We start from the raw sequence: 14,982 nt of genomic DNA on the forward strand, positions 1-14,982 counted from the left end.
GACATATTGGGCTTCATGTTAGTGGTAAATTTAGGTCGATAATTTCTGAGTTTATTTGTGAAAAAAACGGAAATTTGGCAAAAAATTTGAAAATTTCGCAATTTTCACATTTTGAATTTTTATTCTGTTAAACCAGAGAGTTATGTGACACAAAATAGTTAATAAATAACGTTTCCCACATGTCTACTTTACATCAGCACAATTTTGGAAACATTTTTTTTTTTTGCTAGGAAGTTATAAGGGTTAAAATTTGACCAGTGATTTCTTATTTTTACAACAAAATTTACAAAACCATTTTTTTTAGGGACCACCTCACATTTGAAGTCATTTTGAGGGTTCTATATGGCTGAAAATACCCAAAAGTGACACCATTCTAAAAACTGCACCCCTCAAGGTGCTCAAAACCACATTCAAGAAGTTTATTAACCCTTCAGGTGTTTCACAGCAGCAGAAGCAACATGGAAGTAAAAAATGAACATTTAACTTTTTAGTCACAAAAATGATCTTTTAGCAACAATTTTTTTATTTTCCCAGCAGTAAAAGGAGAAACTGGACCACGGACGTTGTTGTCCAATTTGTCCTGAGTACGCTGATACCTCATATGTGGGGGTAAACCACTGTTTGGGCGCACGGCAGGGCTCGGAAGGGAAGGAGCGCCATTTGACTTTTTGAATGAAAAATTGGCTCCAATCTTTAGCCCACACCATGTCACGTTTGGAGAGCCCCTGTGTGCCTAAACATTGGAGCTCCCCCACAAGTGACCCCATTTTGGAAACTAGACCCCCCAAGGAACTTATCTAGAAGCATAGTGAGCACTTTAAACCCCCAGGTGCTTCACAAATTGATCCGAAAAAATGAAAAAGTACTTTTTTTTCACAAAAAAATTATTTTAGCCTCAATTTTTTCATTTTCACATGGGCAACAGGATAAAATGGATCCTAGAATTTTGTTGGGCAATTTCTCCTGAGTACACCAATACCTCACATGTGGGGGTAAACCACTGTTTGGGCACATGGTAAGGCTCGGAAGTGAAGGAGCGCCATTTGACTTTTTGAATGAAAAATTATCTCCATCGTTAGCGGACACCATGTCGCGTTTGGAAAGCCCCTGTGTGCCTAAACATTGGAGCTCCTCCACAAGTGACCCCATTTTGGAAACTAGACCCCCCAAGGAACTCATCTAGAGGCATAGTGAGCACTTTAAACCCCCAGGTGCTTCACAAATTGATCCGCAAAAATGAAAAAGTACTTTTTTTTCACACAAAATTTCTTTTAGCCTCAATTCTTTCATTTTCACATGGGCAACAGGATAAAATGGATCCTAAAATTTGTTGGGCAATTTCTCCTGAGTATGCCGATACCTCATATGTGGGGGTAAACCACTGTTTGGGTGCACGGCAAGGCTCGGAAAGGGAGGCGTGCCATTTGACTTTTTGAATGGAAAATTAGCTCCAATCGTTAGCGGACACCATGTCGCGTTTGGAGAGCCCCTGTGTGCCTAAACATTGGAGCTCCCCTACAAGTGACCCCATTTTGGAAACTAGACCCCCCAAGGAACTTATCTAGATGCATAGTGAGCACTTATAACCTCCAGGTGCTTCACAGAAGTTTATAACGCAGAGCCGTGAAAATAAAAAAATAATTTTTCTTTCCTCAAAAATGATTTTTAGCCCAGAATTTTTTATTTTCCCAAGGGTAATAGGAGAAATTGGATCCCAAATGTTGTTGTCCAGTTTGTCCTGAGTACGATGATACCCCATATGTGGGGGTAAACCACTGTTTGGGCGCACGGCAGGGCTCGGAAGGGAAGGCACGCCATTTGGCTTTTTGAATGGAAAATTAGCTCCAATCATTAGCGGACACCATGTCGCGTTTGGAGAGCCCCTGTGTGCCTAAACATTGGAGCTCCCGCACAAGTGACCCCATTTTGGAAACTAGACCTCCCAAGGAACTAATCTAGATGTGTGGTGAGCACTTTGAACCCCCAAGTGCTTCACAGAAGTTTATAACGCAGAGCCGTGAAAATAAAAAATGTGTTTCCTTTCCTCAAAAATATTTTTTTAGCCCAGAATTTTTTTATTTTTGCAAGAGTAACAGGAGAAATTGGACCCCAAAAGTTGTTGTCCAGTTTCTCCTGAGTACGCTGATACCCCATATGTGGGGGTAAACCACTGTTTTGGCACACGTCGGGGTTCGGAAGGGAAGTAGTGACGTTTTGAAATGCAGACTTTGATGGAATGCTCTGCGGGCATCAGGTTGCGTTTGCAGAGCCCCTGATGTGCCTAAACAGTAGGAACTCCCCACAAGTGACTCCATTTTGGAAACTAGACCCCCAATGGAACTTATCTAGATGTGTGGTGAGCACTTTGAACCCCCAAGTGCTTCACAGAAGTTTATAATGCAGAGCCGTGAAAATAATAAATGTGTTTCCTTTCCTCAAAAATATTTTTTTAGCCCAGAATTTTTTATTTTTGCAAGAGTAACAGGAGAAATTGGACCCCAAAAGTTGTTGTCCAGTTTCTCCTGAGTACGCTGATACCCCATATGTGGGGGTAAACCACTGTTTGGGCACATGCCGGGGCTCGGAAAGGGAAGTAGTGACGTTTTGGAATGCAGACTTTGATGGAATGGTCTGCGGGCATCATGTTACGTTTGCAGAGCCCCTGATATGCCTAAACAGTAGAAACCCCCCACAAGTGACCCCATTTTGGAAACTAGACCCCCCAAGGAACTTATCTAGATGTGTGGTGAGCACGTTCAACCCCCAAGTGCTTCACAGAAGTTTACAACGCAGAGCCGTGAAAATAAAAAATCATTTTTCTTTCCTCAAAAAAGATGTTTTAGCAAGCAATTTTTTATTTTCACAAGGGTAACAGGAGAATTTGGACCCCAATATTTGTTGCCCAGTTTGTTGTGAGTACGCTGATACCCCATATGTGGGGGTAAACCACTGTTTGGGCGCACGTCAGGGCTCGGAAGGGAAGTAGTGACATTTGAAATGCAGACTTTGATGGAATGGTCTGCGGGCGTCACATTGCATTTGCAGAGCCCCTGATGTGCCTAAACAGTAGAAACACCCCACAAGTGACCCCATTTTGGAAACTAGACCCCCGAAGGAACTTATCTAGATGTGTGGTGAGCACTTTCAACCCCCAAGTGCTTCACAGAAGTTTATAACGCAGAGCCGTGAAAATAAAAAATAATTGTTCTTTCCTCAAAAATTATGTTTTAGCAAGTAATTTTTTATTTTTGCAAGGGTAACAGGAGAAATTGGACCCCAACAGTTGTTGCCCAGTTTGTCCTGAGTACGCTGGTACCCCAAATGTGGGGGTAAACCACTGTTTGGGCGCACGTCGGGGCTTGGAAGGGCGGGAGCACCATTTGACTTTTTGAACGCAAGATTGGCTGGAATCAATGGTGGCGCCATGTTGCGTTTGGAGACCCCTGATGTGCCTAAACAGTGGAAACCCCTCAATTCTAACTTCAACACTAACCCCAACACACCCCTAATCCTAATCCCAACTGTAGCCATAACCCTAATCACAACCCTAACCCCAACACACCCCTAACCACAACCCTAACCGCAACACACCCGTAACCCTAATTCCAACCCTAATCCTAACCCTAATCCCAACCGTAACCCTAATCCCAACCCTAACCACAACTGTAACCCCAACACACCCCTAACCCTATCCGTAACCCTAACCACAAGCCTAATCTTAACCCTATTTCAAACCCTAGCCCTAATTCCAACCCTAACTCTAATTCCAACCCTAACACTAAGGCTATGTGCCCACGTTGCGGATTCGTGTGAGATTTTTCCGCACGATTTTTGAAAAATCTGCAGGTAAAAGGCACTGCGTTTTACCTGCGGATTTACAGCAGATTTCCAGTGTTTTTTTGTGCGGATTTCACCTGCGGATTCCTATTGAGGAACAGGTGTAAAACGCTGCGGAATCCGCACAAAGAATTGACATGCTGCGGAAAATACAACGCAGCGTTTCTGCACGGAATTTTCCGCACCATGGGCACAGCGGATTTGGTTTTCCTTAGGTGTACATGGTACTGTAAACCTGATGGAAAACTGCTTCGAATTCGCAGCGGCCAATCCGCTGCGGATCCGCGGCCAATCCGCTGCCAATCCGCTGCGGATCCGCGGCCAATCCGCTGCGGATCCGCTGCCAATCCGCTGCGGATCCGCGGCCAATCCGCTGCGGATCCGCGGCCAATCCGCTGCCTATCCGCTGCCAATCCGCTGCGGATCCGCGGCCAATCCGCTGCGGATCCGCTGCCAATCCGCTGCGGATCCGCTGCCGATCCGCTGCGGATCCGCGGCCGATCCGCTGCGGATCCGCGGCCGATCCGTTGCGGATCCGCTGCCGATCCGCTGCGGATCCGCGGCCGATCCGCTGCGGGTCCGCTGCCGATCCGCTGCGGATCCGCGGCCGATCCGCTGCGGATCCGCTGCGGATCCGCGGCCAATCCGCTGCCAATCTGCTGCCGATCCGCTGCGGATCCGCGGCCGATCCGCTGCGGATCCGCGGCCGATCCGCTCTGTGTGCACATGCCATAACCCTACCCCTAACCCTACCCATAACCCTAACCCTACCCCTAACCCTACCCCTAGTTCTAACCCTAGTTCTAACCCTAACCCTAGTGGAAAAAAAAAAAAAAAAATCTTTATTTTATTATTGTCCCTATGGGGGTGATAAAGGGGGGGGTTTATTTATTATTTTTTTTATTTTGATCGCTGTGATAGAACCTACCACAGCGATCAAAATGTACCTGTAAGGAATCTGCCGACTGGCAGATTCGGCGGGCGCACTGAGCATGCGCCCGCCATTTTCCAAGATGGCGGCGCCCAGGGAGGAGACGGCCGGACACCGGGAGGATCGGTAAGTATGAAGGGGTGGTGGGGGGGTGGATCGGAGCACAGGGGGGGTGATCGGAGCACAGGGGGGGGGATCTGAGCAAGGAGGGAGCGGACAGCAGGACGGGGGAGCCGGCAGGCGGACGGAGGGGACCGGAGGACTAACGGAGCACTGGGGGGGCGATCGGTGGGTGTGGGGGGGGGCACTTTAGTATTTCCAGCCATGGCCGATGTTATTGCAGCATCGGCCATGGCTGGATTGTAATATTTCACCAGTTTTTTAGGTGAAATATTACAAATCGCTCTGATTGGCAGTTTCACTTTCAACAGCCAATCAGAGCGATCGTAGCCACGGGGGGGTGAAGCCACCCCCCCCCTGGGCTGAAGCACCACTCCCCCTCTCCCTGCAGATCGGGTAAAATAGGAGTTAACCCCTTCACCCGATCTGCAGGGACGCGATCATTCCATGACGCATACGCTGCGTCATAGGTCGTTTTGGCACCGACTTTCATGACGCAGCGTATGCGTCAAAGGTCGTTAAGGGGTTAATATATGGTCCCCAAATAGGGGATGTATCAGATATTAAACTGATAAGAACAGACACTACTCTTGATCTTGAGCCATTTGGCCGAGAAGCGATGATCAGAAATGGTTTGCCACTTGGGCCGCACCAAGGACTACAACCGACACCCACTGTGGAGACATAGCAAAAGATTACCACAGGGAAGACATTTCCAGAAACTCTGAATGCACTGTCGATAACAGTTCTGCGGTGTGCGTGTGTTCAAGCTGTGCACAACGCGTTTTGAATCTGCATAACCACACCCTCCATACCCATTGTTACAGCACGTGAAGGTTCCATGCGACAAAGCAAGCTCCATTTCCAGCTCCCTGCTCCAAAAGTCCATTTAATATATGGTCCCCAAATAGGGGACGTATCAGATATTAAACTGATAAGAACAGACACTACGCTTGATCTTGAGCCATTTGGCCGAGAAGCGATGATCAGAAATGGTTTGCCACTTTGGCCGCACCAAGGCCTACAACCGACACCCACTGTGGAGACATAGCAAAAGATTGCCGCAGGGAAGACATTTCCAGAAACTCTGGATGCACTGTCGATGACAGTTCTGCGGTGTGCGTGTCTTCAAGCTGTGCACAACACCTTTTGAATCTGCATAACCACACCCTCCATCCCCATTGTGACAGCACGTGAAGGTTCCGTGCGACAAAGCAAGCTCCATTTCCAGCTCCCTGTTCCAAAAATCCATTTAATATATGGTCCCAAAATAGGGGACGTATCAGATATTAAACTGATAAGAACAGACACTATGCTTGATCTTGAGAAATTTGGCCGAGAAGCGATGATCAGAAATGGTTTGCCACTTGGGCCACACCAAGGCCTACAACCGACACCCACTGTGGAGACATAGCAAAAGATTGCCGCAGGGAAGACATTTCCAGAAACTCTGGATGCACTGTCGATGACAGTTCTGCGGTGTGCGTGTGTTCAAGCTGTGCACAACGCGTTTTGAATCTGCATAACCACACCCTCCATCCCCATTGTGACAGCACGTGAAGGTTCCGTGCGACAAAGCAAGCTCCATTTCCAGCTCCCTGTTCCAAAAATCCATTTAATATATGGTCCCCAAATAGGAGACGTATCAGATATTAAACTGATAAGAACAGACACTACGCTTGATCTTGAGCCATTTGGCCGAGAAGCGATGATCAGAAATGGTTTGCCACTTGGGCCGCACCAAGGCCTACAACCGACACCCACTGTGGAGACATAGCAAAAGATTGCCGCAGGGAAGACATTTCCAGAAACTCTGGATGCCCTGTCGATGACAGTTCTGCGGTGTGCGTGTGTTCAAGCTGTGCACAACGCGTTGTGAATCTGCATAACCACACCCTCCATCCCCATTGTGACAGCACGTGAAGGTTCCGTGTGACAAAGCAAACTCCATTTCCAGCTCCCTGTTCCAAAAATCCATTTAATATATGGTCCCCAAATAGGGGACGTATCAGATATTAAACTGATAAGAACAGACACTACGCTTGATCTTGAGCCATTTGGCCGAGAAGCGATGATCAGAAATGGTTTGCCACTTGGGCCGCACCAAGGCCTACAACCGACACCCACTGTGGAGACATAGAAAAAGATTGCCGCAGGGAAGACATTTCCAGAAACTCTGGATGCACTGTCGATGACAGTTCTGCGGTGTGCGTGTGTTCAAGCTGTGCACAACGCGTTTTGAATCTGCATAACCACACCCTCCATCCCCATTGAGACACCCCGTGAAGGTTCCGTGCGACAAAGCAAGCTCCATTTCCAGCTCCCTGTTCCAAAAATCCATTTAATACATGGTCACCAAATAGGGGACGTATCAGATATTAAACTGATAAGAACAGACACTACGCTTAATCTTGAGCCATTTGGCAGAGAAGCGATGATCAGAAATGGTTTGCCACTTGGGCCGCACCAAGGCCTACAACCGACACCCACTGTGGAGACATAGCAAAAGATTGCCGCAGGGAAGACATTTCCAGAAACTCTGGATGCACTGTCGATGACAGTTCTGCGGTGTGCGCGTGTTCAAGCTGTGCACAACGTGTTTTGAATCTGCATAACCACACCCTCCATCCCCATTGAGACAGCACGTGAAGGTTCCGTGCAACAAAGCAAGCTCCATTTCCAGCTCCCTGTTCTAAAAATCCATTTAATATATGTTCACCAAATAGGGGACGTATCAGATATTAAACTGATAAGAACAGACACTACGCTTGATCTTGAGCCATTTGGCAGAGAAGCGATGATCAGAAATGGTTTGCCACTTGGGCCGCACCAAGGCCTACAACCGACACCCACTGTGGAGACATAGCAAAAGATTGCCACAGGGAAGACATTTCCAGAAACTCTGGATGCACTGTCGATGACAGTTCTGCGGTGTGCGTGTGTTCGAGCTGTGCACAACGCGTTTTGAATCTGCATAACCACACCCTCCATCCCTATTGTGACAGCACGTGAAGGTTCCGTGCGACAAAGCAAGCTCCATTTCAAGCTCCCTGTTCCAAAAATCCATTTAATATATGGTCCCCAAATAGGGGACGTATCAGATATTAAACTGATAAGAACAGACCCTACGCTTGATCTTGAGCCATTTGGCCAAGAAGCGATGATCAGAAATAGTTTGCCACTTGGGCCACACCAAGGCCTACAACCGACACCCACTGTGGAGACATAGCAAAAGATTGCCGCAGGGAAGACATTTCCAGAAACTCTGGATGCACTGTCGATGACAGTTCTGCGGTGTGCGTGTGTTCAAGCTGTGCACAACACATTTTGAATCTGCATAACCACACCCTCCATCCCCATTGTGACAGCACGTGAAGGTTCCATGTGAGAAAGCAAGCTCCATTTCCAGCTCCCTGTTCCAAAAATCGATTTAATATATGGTCCCCAAATAGAGGATGTATCAGATATTAAACTGATAAGAACAGACACTACGCTTGATCTTGAGCCATTTGGCCAATAAGCGATGATCAGAAATGGTTTGCCACTTGGGCCGCACCAAGGCCTACAACCGACACCCACTGTGGAGACATAGCAAAAGATTGCCGCAGGGAAGACATTTCCAGAAACTCTGGATGCACTGTGGATGACAGTTCTGTGGTGTGCGTGTGTTCAAGCTGTGCACAACGCGTTTTGAATCTGCATAACCACACCCTCCATCCCCATTGAGACAGCACGTGAAGGTTCCGTGCGACAAAGCAAGCTCCATTTCCAGCTCCCTGTTCCAAAAATCCATTTAATACATGGTCACCAAATAGGGGACGTATCAGATATTAAACTGATAAGAACAGACACTACGCTTGATCTTGAGCCATTTGGCAGAGAAGCGATGATCAGAAATGGTTTGCCACATGGGCCGCACCAAGGCCTACAACCGACACCCACTGTGGAGACATAGCAAAAGATTGCCGCAGGGAAGACATTTCCAGAAACTCTGGATGCACTGTCGATGACAGTTCTGCGGTGTGCTTGTGTTCAAGCTGTGCACAACGTGCTTTGAATCTGCATAACCACACCCTCCATCCCCATTGAGACAGCACGTGAAGGTTCCGTGCGACAAAGCAAGCTCCATTTCCAGCTCCCTGTTCTAAAAATCCATTTAATATATGTTCACCAAATAGGGGACGTATCAGATATTAAACTGATAAGAACAGACACTACGCTTGATCTTGAGCCATTTGGCAGAGAAGCGATGATCAGAAATGGTTTGCCACTTGGGCCGCACCAAGGCCTACAACTGACACCCACTGTGGAGACATAGCAAAAGATTGCCGCAGGGAAGACATTTCCAGAAACTCTGGATGCACTGTCGATGACAGTTCTGCGGTGTGCGTGTGTTCAAGCTGTGCACAACGCGTTTTGAATCTGCATAACCACACCCTCCATCCCCATTGTGACAGCACGTGAAGGTTCCGTGCGACAAAGCAAGCTCCATTTCCAGCTCCCTGTTCCAAAAATCCATTTAATATATGGTCCCGAAATAGGGGACGTATCAGATATTAAACTGATAAGAACAGACACTACGCTTGATCTTGAGCCATTTGGCAGAGAAGCGATGATCAGAAATGGTTTGCCACTTGGGCCGCACCAAGGCCTACAACCGACACCCACTGTGGAGACATAGCAAAAGATTGTCGCAGGGAAGACATTTCCAGAAACTCTGGATGCACTGTCGATGACAGTTCTGCGGTGTGCGTGTGTTCAAGCTGTGCACAACGCGTTTTGAATCTGCATAACCACACCCTCCATCCCAATTGTGACAGCACGTGAAGGTTCCGTGCGACAAAGCAAGCTCCATTTCCAGCTCCCTGTTCCAAAAATCCATTTAATATATGGTCCCCAAATAGGGGACGTATCAGATATTAAACTGATAAGAACAGACACTACGCTTGATCTTGAGCCATTTGGCCAAGAAGCGATGATCAGAAATAGTTTGCCACTTGGGCCGCACCAAGGCCTACAACCGACACCCACTGTGGAGACATAGCAAAAGATTGCCGCAGGGAAGACATTTCCAGAAACTCTGGATGCACTGTCGATGACAGTTCTGCGGTGTGCGTGTGTTCAAGCTGTGCACAACGCATTTTGAATCTGCATAACCACACCCTCCATCCCCATTGTGACAGCACGTGAAGGTTCCATGTGACAAAGCAAGCTCCATTTCCAGCTCCCTGTTCCAAAAATCCATTTAATATATGGTCCCCAAATAGGGGACGTATCAGATATTAAACTGATAACAACAGACACTACGCTTGATCTTGAGCCATTTGGCCGAGAAGCGATGATCAGAAATGGTTTGCCACTTGGGCCGCACCAAGGCCTACAACCGACACCCACTGTGGAGACATAGCAAAAGATTGCCGCAGGGAAGACATTTCCAGAAACTCTGGATGCACTGTCGATGACAGTTCTGCGGTGTGCGTGTGTTCAAGCTGTGCACAACGCCTTTTGAATCTGCATAACCACACCCTCCATCCCCATTGTGACAGCACGTGAAGGTTCCGTGCGACAAAGCAAGCTCCATTTCCAGCTCCCTGTTCCAAAAATTCATTTAATATATGGTCCCCAAATAGGGGACGTATCAGATATTAAACTGATAAGAACAGACACTACGCTTGATCTTGAGCCATTTGGCCAATAAGTGATGATCAGAAATGGTTTGCCACTTGGGCCGCACCAAGGCCTACAACCGACACCCACTGTGGAGACATAGCAAAAGATTGCCGCAGGGAAGACATTTCCAGAAACTCTGGATGCACTGTGGATGACAGTTTTGCGGTGTGCGTGTGTTCAAGCTGTGCACAACGCGTTTTGAATCTGCATAACCATACCCTCCATCCCCATTGTGACAGCACGTGAAGGTTCCATGTGACAAAGCAAGCTCCATTTCCAGCTCCCTGTTCCAAAAATCCATTTAATATATGGTCCCCAAATAGGGGACGTATCAGATATTAAACTGATAAGAACAGACACTACGCTTGATCTTGAGCCATTTGGCAGAGAAGCGATGATCAGAAATGGTTTGCCACTTGGGCCGCACCAAGGCCTACAACCGACACCCACTGTGGAGACATAGCAAAAGATTGCCGCAGGGAAGACATTTCCAGAAACTCTGGATGCACTGTGGATGACAGTTCTGCGGTGTGCGTGTGTTCAAGCTGTGCACAACGCGTTTTGAATCTGCATAACCACACCCTCCATCCCCATTGTGACAGCACGTGAAGGTTCCATGTGACAAAGCAAGCTCCATTTCCAGCTCCCTGTTCCAAAAATCCATTTAATATATGGTCCCCAAATAGGGGATGTATCAGATATTAAACTGATAAGAACAGACAGGTTTCAACATATTTATTAAGTCATAAACTAAGAACATGACATAACATTATTTACAATGAGCGTTAAAACCATTCCAGAAATAAAAACAAAACACTCAGTACAAAATAGTGTTCCACATATAAAAGTTCCATCTCTGATTTGCCTCCTGTCTACCCGCATCTTTGACATCTTTTAGATAATAAATATACATTTAGCTAAAAATTATTTTGATGCAATCATTTATGGAGATAAAATTATGTTTAAACAATAAAATGTTTCTGACCTTCCATAAGGCACTCTTTGCACAATTTATTATGCACCAACATATTTTGTTTTGATGCAAGGTGGGGCAATTAAAAAGTCCATATAAAACATACTCATGATTAAAATCTCTCAACCCACAAACCCATTTTAAAAGCACCCCTAACTTTTTCCACAGTTCTTGAGCGTAGCAGCAGTCCCAGAACAGGTGTAACACAGTCTCACTGCTCGCACATGAGTCCCTTGGACATTTTGCTCGTGCCACCAGGCCCCTTCGGTGCTGGAAGTCTCTAGTAGGGAGGCACTGGTGGACAGACATCCAGGCAAGATCTTTATGCACATTTGCAAGAAATTTCCCATACACATTCCTCCAGACGTGCCTGGATCTGTTCCATGAAAAGTTGATCACCTCCGACACTCCTTCTTCTCTCCTTAGATGGGCCATTAATTTCCTGCGATCTTTTAAAAGGTCTGAGTCCAAGTCCGTTAAAACATATTTCCTGCATACTTTTTCTAAAATACTAAGGTGCTTAGGTGGGCGTAATAAAACAGGCGAGGTTAGAGACGGCCGAAACCATCTCTTAAAAACATAACCACAAGTATACTTTAAAAACTGACTAAAAACACTATTTGAATTAAAATGTTTAAAACAGAAACAGAAAAAATTTATGTATAGAAACATGGTCAAATCTGGGACATCTTTACCACCATTTTGATGTTTCTTATACATTTCTATATGTTTTAATTTCTCCATCTTTGAGCCCCAAATACATATAAAAATACAATGGGTCAGTTTTTTAAGCATTAAATCAGAGGGAGGGTACACCATTGCAACATATAAAATCATTGGCAATAAAATGGACTTGATAATTAAAACTTTCCCTTCAATTGACAAACTCCGCAAGTTCCAGAAAGATAATTTCTTCACCATTTTCCCTTGTACCTCCTCCCAACTTTCCCTCCCATCATTGTCTTTATTAAAAGTAATACCTAAAATTTTTACATTATCTTGCTTCATTTTGACCGCTGGTAGGTCAACATCATCCCAAGTACCAATTATCAAACACTCAGTTTTATTAAAATTTAACTTAAAACCCGAGGCCTGACTAAAAAAACTGGTACACCTCACCACCTTCCGGAGAGAAGCAGGGTCCGTGCAGATGGCGGTGACATCATCCATGTACCCGAAAACTTTAATTTGAGCCCCTCCTCCACCAGGAACAGGGACCCCTCGAATTACTTTATCTCTCCTGATCTGGCATAATAAAGGCTCCATTGCACAAATGAACAGGATTGGGGAGAGCGGGCACCCTTGCTTCACTCCGGATTCCAGCGGTATCTCACCTGTTAAAAAACCATTCACCGAGATTTGACAAAATGACATTTTGTATAAAACCATAATACGAGACACAATAAAATCTGGGATCGCCATCTTCTTTAAAACACTAAAAAGATATTTATGCGATACCCTGTCGAACGCCTTCTCAAAGTCCAGCGCCAACCGGGCTACATTTTGACCACGGTCCTTACAATACCATATTGTGTCTCTAATAACATTTAAAACTTCAGTGATACTCCTTCCTGGCACACTACACACTTGCTCAGGTTGTATCAACTTATCAATTATTGTTTTAAGCCGGCATGCAATAATTTTAGCAAACACTTTGTAGTCCACATTAAGTAAGGTTATAGGCCTCCAATTTGCGAGGTCCTCACGGGACCCTTTTTTCTTAAAAATCAAAGACACTATTCCCCTCCTCCATCCCTTCGGCAACTGTTCACACACAAACACTTCTTTAAAAATTTCTAAAAGATCATCTTTTAAAATATCCCAGAAAGTCAGATAAAATTCTACAGGAAGACCATCAGCACCTGGGGCTTTGCCTCTTGAAAAACTCTTAAAAACGCTAAAAAGTTCTTCTAGGCTAAAATCCCGAGCTAAAAAATCCTGATCTGACTGACAAAGCTTGACATCTAAAATATTAAGAGCATCACGTAAAAAAGAAAGATCTATATTTTTCTCACTAAAAAGAAGTTGGTAAAAATCAGTTGCTACTTTTTTCATCCCTTCTATAGTGGACTCTCCATCAAGGCAGGTAATGATCTCCTTTCTCTCCATTGCTTTTTTAAAAAAGAAGCGGGTGCATTTTTCATCTTCTTCTAATTGCTGCACTCTTGAATTAAAAATTATTTCTCTCCCCTTTTGCTCTAAGACTGTGTGTATCTGCGTCTTTAGGCTAGCAATATCAGTATCTACTTCAAGACCTATTTCTTTAAATTTATAAAGTGTTTGCAGCTCAGTATTTAAATTAGAATAAAAACATTTTTTCTGCCTTGCCTTCTTCCTACCTGCCACAATGAAAAAAAGCCCAATTTTATTTTTAATATCTTCCCACCAAGACAACATCTTTATATAAGGAGGCCTATGCTGTCTCCACTTTTGGTAGGCTACACAAAAATCCGACCTTATCTGAGGATCCTGCAGCAGATGCGTCCCCAAACGCCACAGTCCTTTATTTATTCTCTGCTCTCCTTGGTACTCAATCTGTAATTTTAAAATTTTATGATCGGAAAATAAATTAGACATAAGATCAAACGTTACCGGCTTAAAATCTACAGATAAAAACATAAAATCGATCCTGGAGGCCACTCCCCGACCGGACCATGTAAAACCTGGGTCCGTCAGCGAAAGCGACCTCCAGGCATCGCACAATTTAAAAAGCCTGGATGTTTTTGAGCATATAACAAGACTTATCCAGTTTACGGAGCGGGTCTCCTCCATCTCGACGCTCGTTCACACAGAGGCAATTAAAGTCCCCACCTACCAGGAGAGGAGAAGACCCAACACAGAACACAGGCAATAACTCAAATAACTGGACACGCTCCTGCTTATCAGGAGATGCATACACATTAATTACACGGAAGTTGAAGCCATTTATGTGTGCATGTACTAATATTGCCCTGCCTGGCTCAATCTCCGTAACAGAAGAAATGACAATATTATTGCCACAGCAGAGCAAACCTACTCCAGCAGATTTGTTAATATTTGAGCCAGACCATACTGACGGGCCCAACTTCCAGTCCTTTTTTAATTCTTCGTACCGTATCGCATGCTGTAGGCCACATTCCTGTAATAGACATATATCGAAATCTACTGTCTCTAGATAATGAAAAAGAGCAGCCCTGCGGACAAGACTCTTTAAAGACCTCACGTTTAGTGAGACACATTTTATAAATGGCATTTAAGTCACGGTGGGAAAGTATCCGTAATCATATTGTCCTCTTCCAGATTTTGACCCATAACTTCCTCCAGGATTCCGGGTGACGGGGAGTCAAAAGAAATGATGTTGCAAGGGTCCGAGGACGAGACTGGGTACGTTGTCTTTCCCAACCAGAACTCTCCTTCTTCCAGGGTGACATCAGGCGACTCTGGAGCGACCTCTGGGATAACCTCTGTCCGA

The 14,982-nt window shown here is 45.5% G+C and overlaps 15 non-coding genes and 2 pseudogenes across 15 annotated transcripts; all 17 read right to left on the bottom strand.

Moving 5' to 3' along the window:
- Nucleotides 1-5,408: 5,408 nt before the first annotated feature.
- LOC143791223 (U2 spliceosomal RNA) lies at nt 5,409-5,509 on the bottom strand (annotated as a pseudogene).
- Nucleotides 5,510-5,683: 174 nt separating this feature from the next.
- Nucleotides 5,684-5,872, bottom strand: LOC143790991 (U2 spliceosomal RNA). Its single transcript, XR_013219879.1, has one exon. It is a non-coding gene; the product is annotated as a U2 spliceosomal RNA (small nuclear RNA).
- A 176-nt stretch (nt 5,873-6,048) lies between these two features.
- On the bottom strand, nt 6,049-6,235 carry LOC143791211 (U2 spliceosomal RNA). Its single transcript, XR_013219893.1, has one exon. It is a non-coding gene; the product is annotated as a U2 spliceosomal RNA (small nuclear RNA).
- Nucleotides 6,236-6,411: 176 nt separating this feature from the next.
- LOC143790980 (U2 spliceosomal RNA) lies at nt 6,412-6,598 on the bottom strand. Its single transcript, XR_013219878.1, has one exon. It is a non-coding gene; the product is annotated as a U2 spliceosomal RNA (small nuclear RNA).
- A 176-nt stretch (nt 6,599-6,774) lies between these two features.
- On the bottom strand, nt 6,775-6,961 carry LOC143790791 (U2 spliceosomal RNA). Its single transcript, XR_013219862.1, has one exon. It is a non-coding gene; the product is annotated as a U2 spliceosomal RNA (small nuclear RNA).
- Nucleotides 6,962-7,157: 196 nt separating this feature from the next.
- LOC143791145 (U2 spliceosomal RNA) lies at nt 7,158-7,324 on the bottom strand (annotated as a pseudogene).
- A 176-nt stretch (nt 7,325-7,500) lies between these two features.
- On the bottom strand, nt 7,501-7,687 carry LOC143791097 (U2 spliceosomal RNA). Its single transcript, XR_013219886.1, has one exon. It is a non-coding gene; the product is annotated as a U2 spliceosomal RNA (small nuclear RNA).
- Nucleotides 7,688-7,861: 174 nt separating this feature from the next.
- LOC143791026 (U2 spliceosomal RNA) lies at nt 7,862-8,050 on the bottom strand. The gene has a single exon (XR_013219882.1). It is a non-coding gene; the product is annotated as a U2 spliceosomal RNA (small nuclear RNA).
- A 176-nt stretch (nt 8,051-8,226) lies between these two features.
- On the bottom strand, nt 8,227-8,413 carry LOC143791201 (U2 spliceosomal RNA). Its single transcript, XR_013219892.1, has one exon. It is a non-coding gene; the product is annotated as a U2 spliceosomal RNA (small nuclear RNA).
- Nucleotides 8,414-8,589: 176 nt separating this feature from the next.
- On the bottom strand, nt 8,590-8,776 carry LOC143790972 (U2 spliceosomal RNA). Its single transcript, XR_013219875.1, has one exon. It is a non-coding gene; the product is annotated as a U2 spliceosomal RNA (small nuclear RNA).
- Nucleotides 8,777-8,952: 176 nt separating this feature from the next.
- LOC143791051 (U2 spliceosomal RNA) lies at nt 8,953-9,139 on the bottom strand. The gene has a single exon (XR_013219884.1). It is a non-coding gene; the product is annotated as a U2 spliceosomal RNA (small nuclear RNA).
- Nucleotides 9,140-9,315: 176 nt separating this feature from the next.
- LOC143790949 (U2 spliceosomal RNA) lies at nt 9,316-9,502 on the bottom strand. Its single transcript, XR_013219868.1, has one exon. It is a non-coding gene; the product is annotated as a U2 spliceosomal RNA (small nuclear RNA).
- A 174-nt stretch (nt 9,503-9,676) lies between these two features.
- Nucleotides 9,677-9,865, bottom strand: LOC143790904 (U2 spliceosomal RNA). Its single transcript, XR_013219865.1, has one exon. It is a non-coding gene; the product is annotated as a U2 spliceosomal RNA (small nuclear RNA).
- A 164-nt stretch (nt 9,866-10,029) lies between these two features.
- On the bottom strand, nt 10,030-10,228 carry LOC143790967 (U2 spliceosomal RNA). The gene has a single exon (XR_013219871.1). It is a non-coding gene; the product is annotated as a U2 spliceosomal RNA (small nuclear RNA).
- A 176-nt stretch (nt 10,229-10,404) lies between these two features.
- Nucleotides 10,405-10,591, bottom strand: LOC143790975 (U2 spliceosomal RNA). Its single transcript, XR_013219877.1, has one exon. It is a non-coding gene; the product is annotated as a U2 spliceosomal RNA (small nuclear RNA).
- Nucleotides 10,592-10,767: 176 nt separating this feature from the next.
- Nucleotides 10,768-10,954, bottom strand: LOC143790957 (U2 spliceosomal RNA). The gene has a single exon (XR_013219869.1). It is a non-coding gene; the product is annotated as a U2 spliceosomal RNA (small nuclear RNA).
- Nucleotides 10,955-11,118: 164 nt separating this feature from the next.
- Nucleotides 11,119-11,318, bottom strand: LOC143791240 (U2 spliceosomal RNA). Its single transcript, XR_013219895.1, has one exon. It is a non-coding gene; the product is annotated as a U2 spliceosomal RNA (small nuclear RNA).
- Nucleotides 11,319-14,982: the final 3,664 nt, after the last annotated feature.

The sequence above is a fragment of the Ranitomeya variabilis genome, unplaced genomic scaffold (genome assembly GCF_051348905.1).
Source record: "Ranitomeya variabilis isolate aRanVar5 unplaced genomic scaffold, aRanVar5.hap1 Scaffold_552, whole genome shotgun sequence".
Lineage (NCBI taxonomy): Eukaryota > Metazoa > Chordata > Amphibia > Anura > Dendrobatidae > Ranitomeya > Ranitomeya variabilis.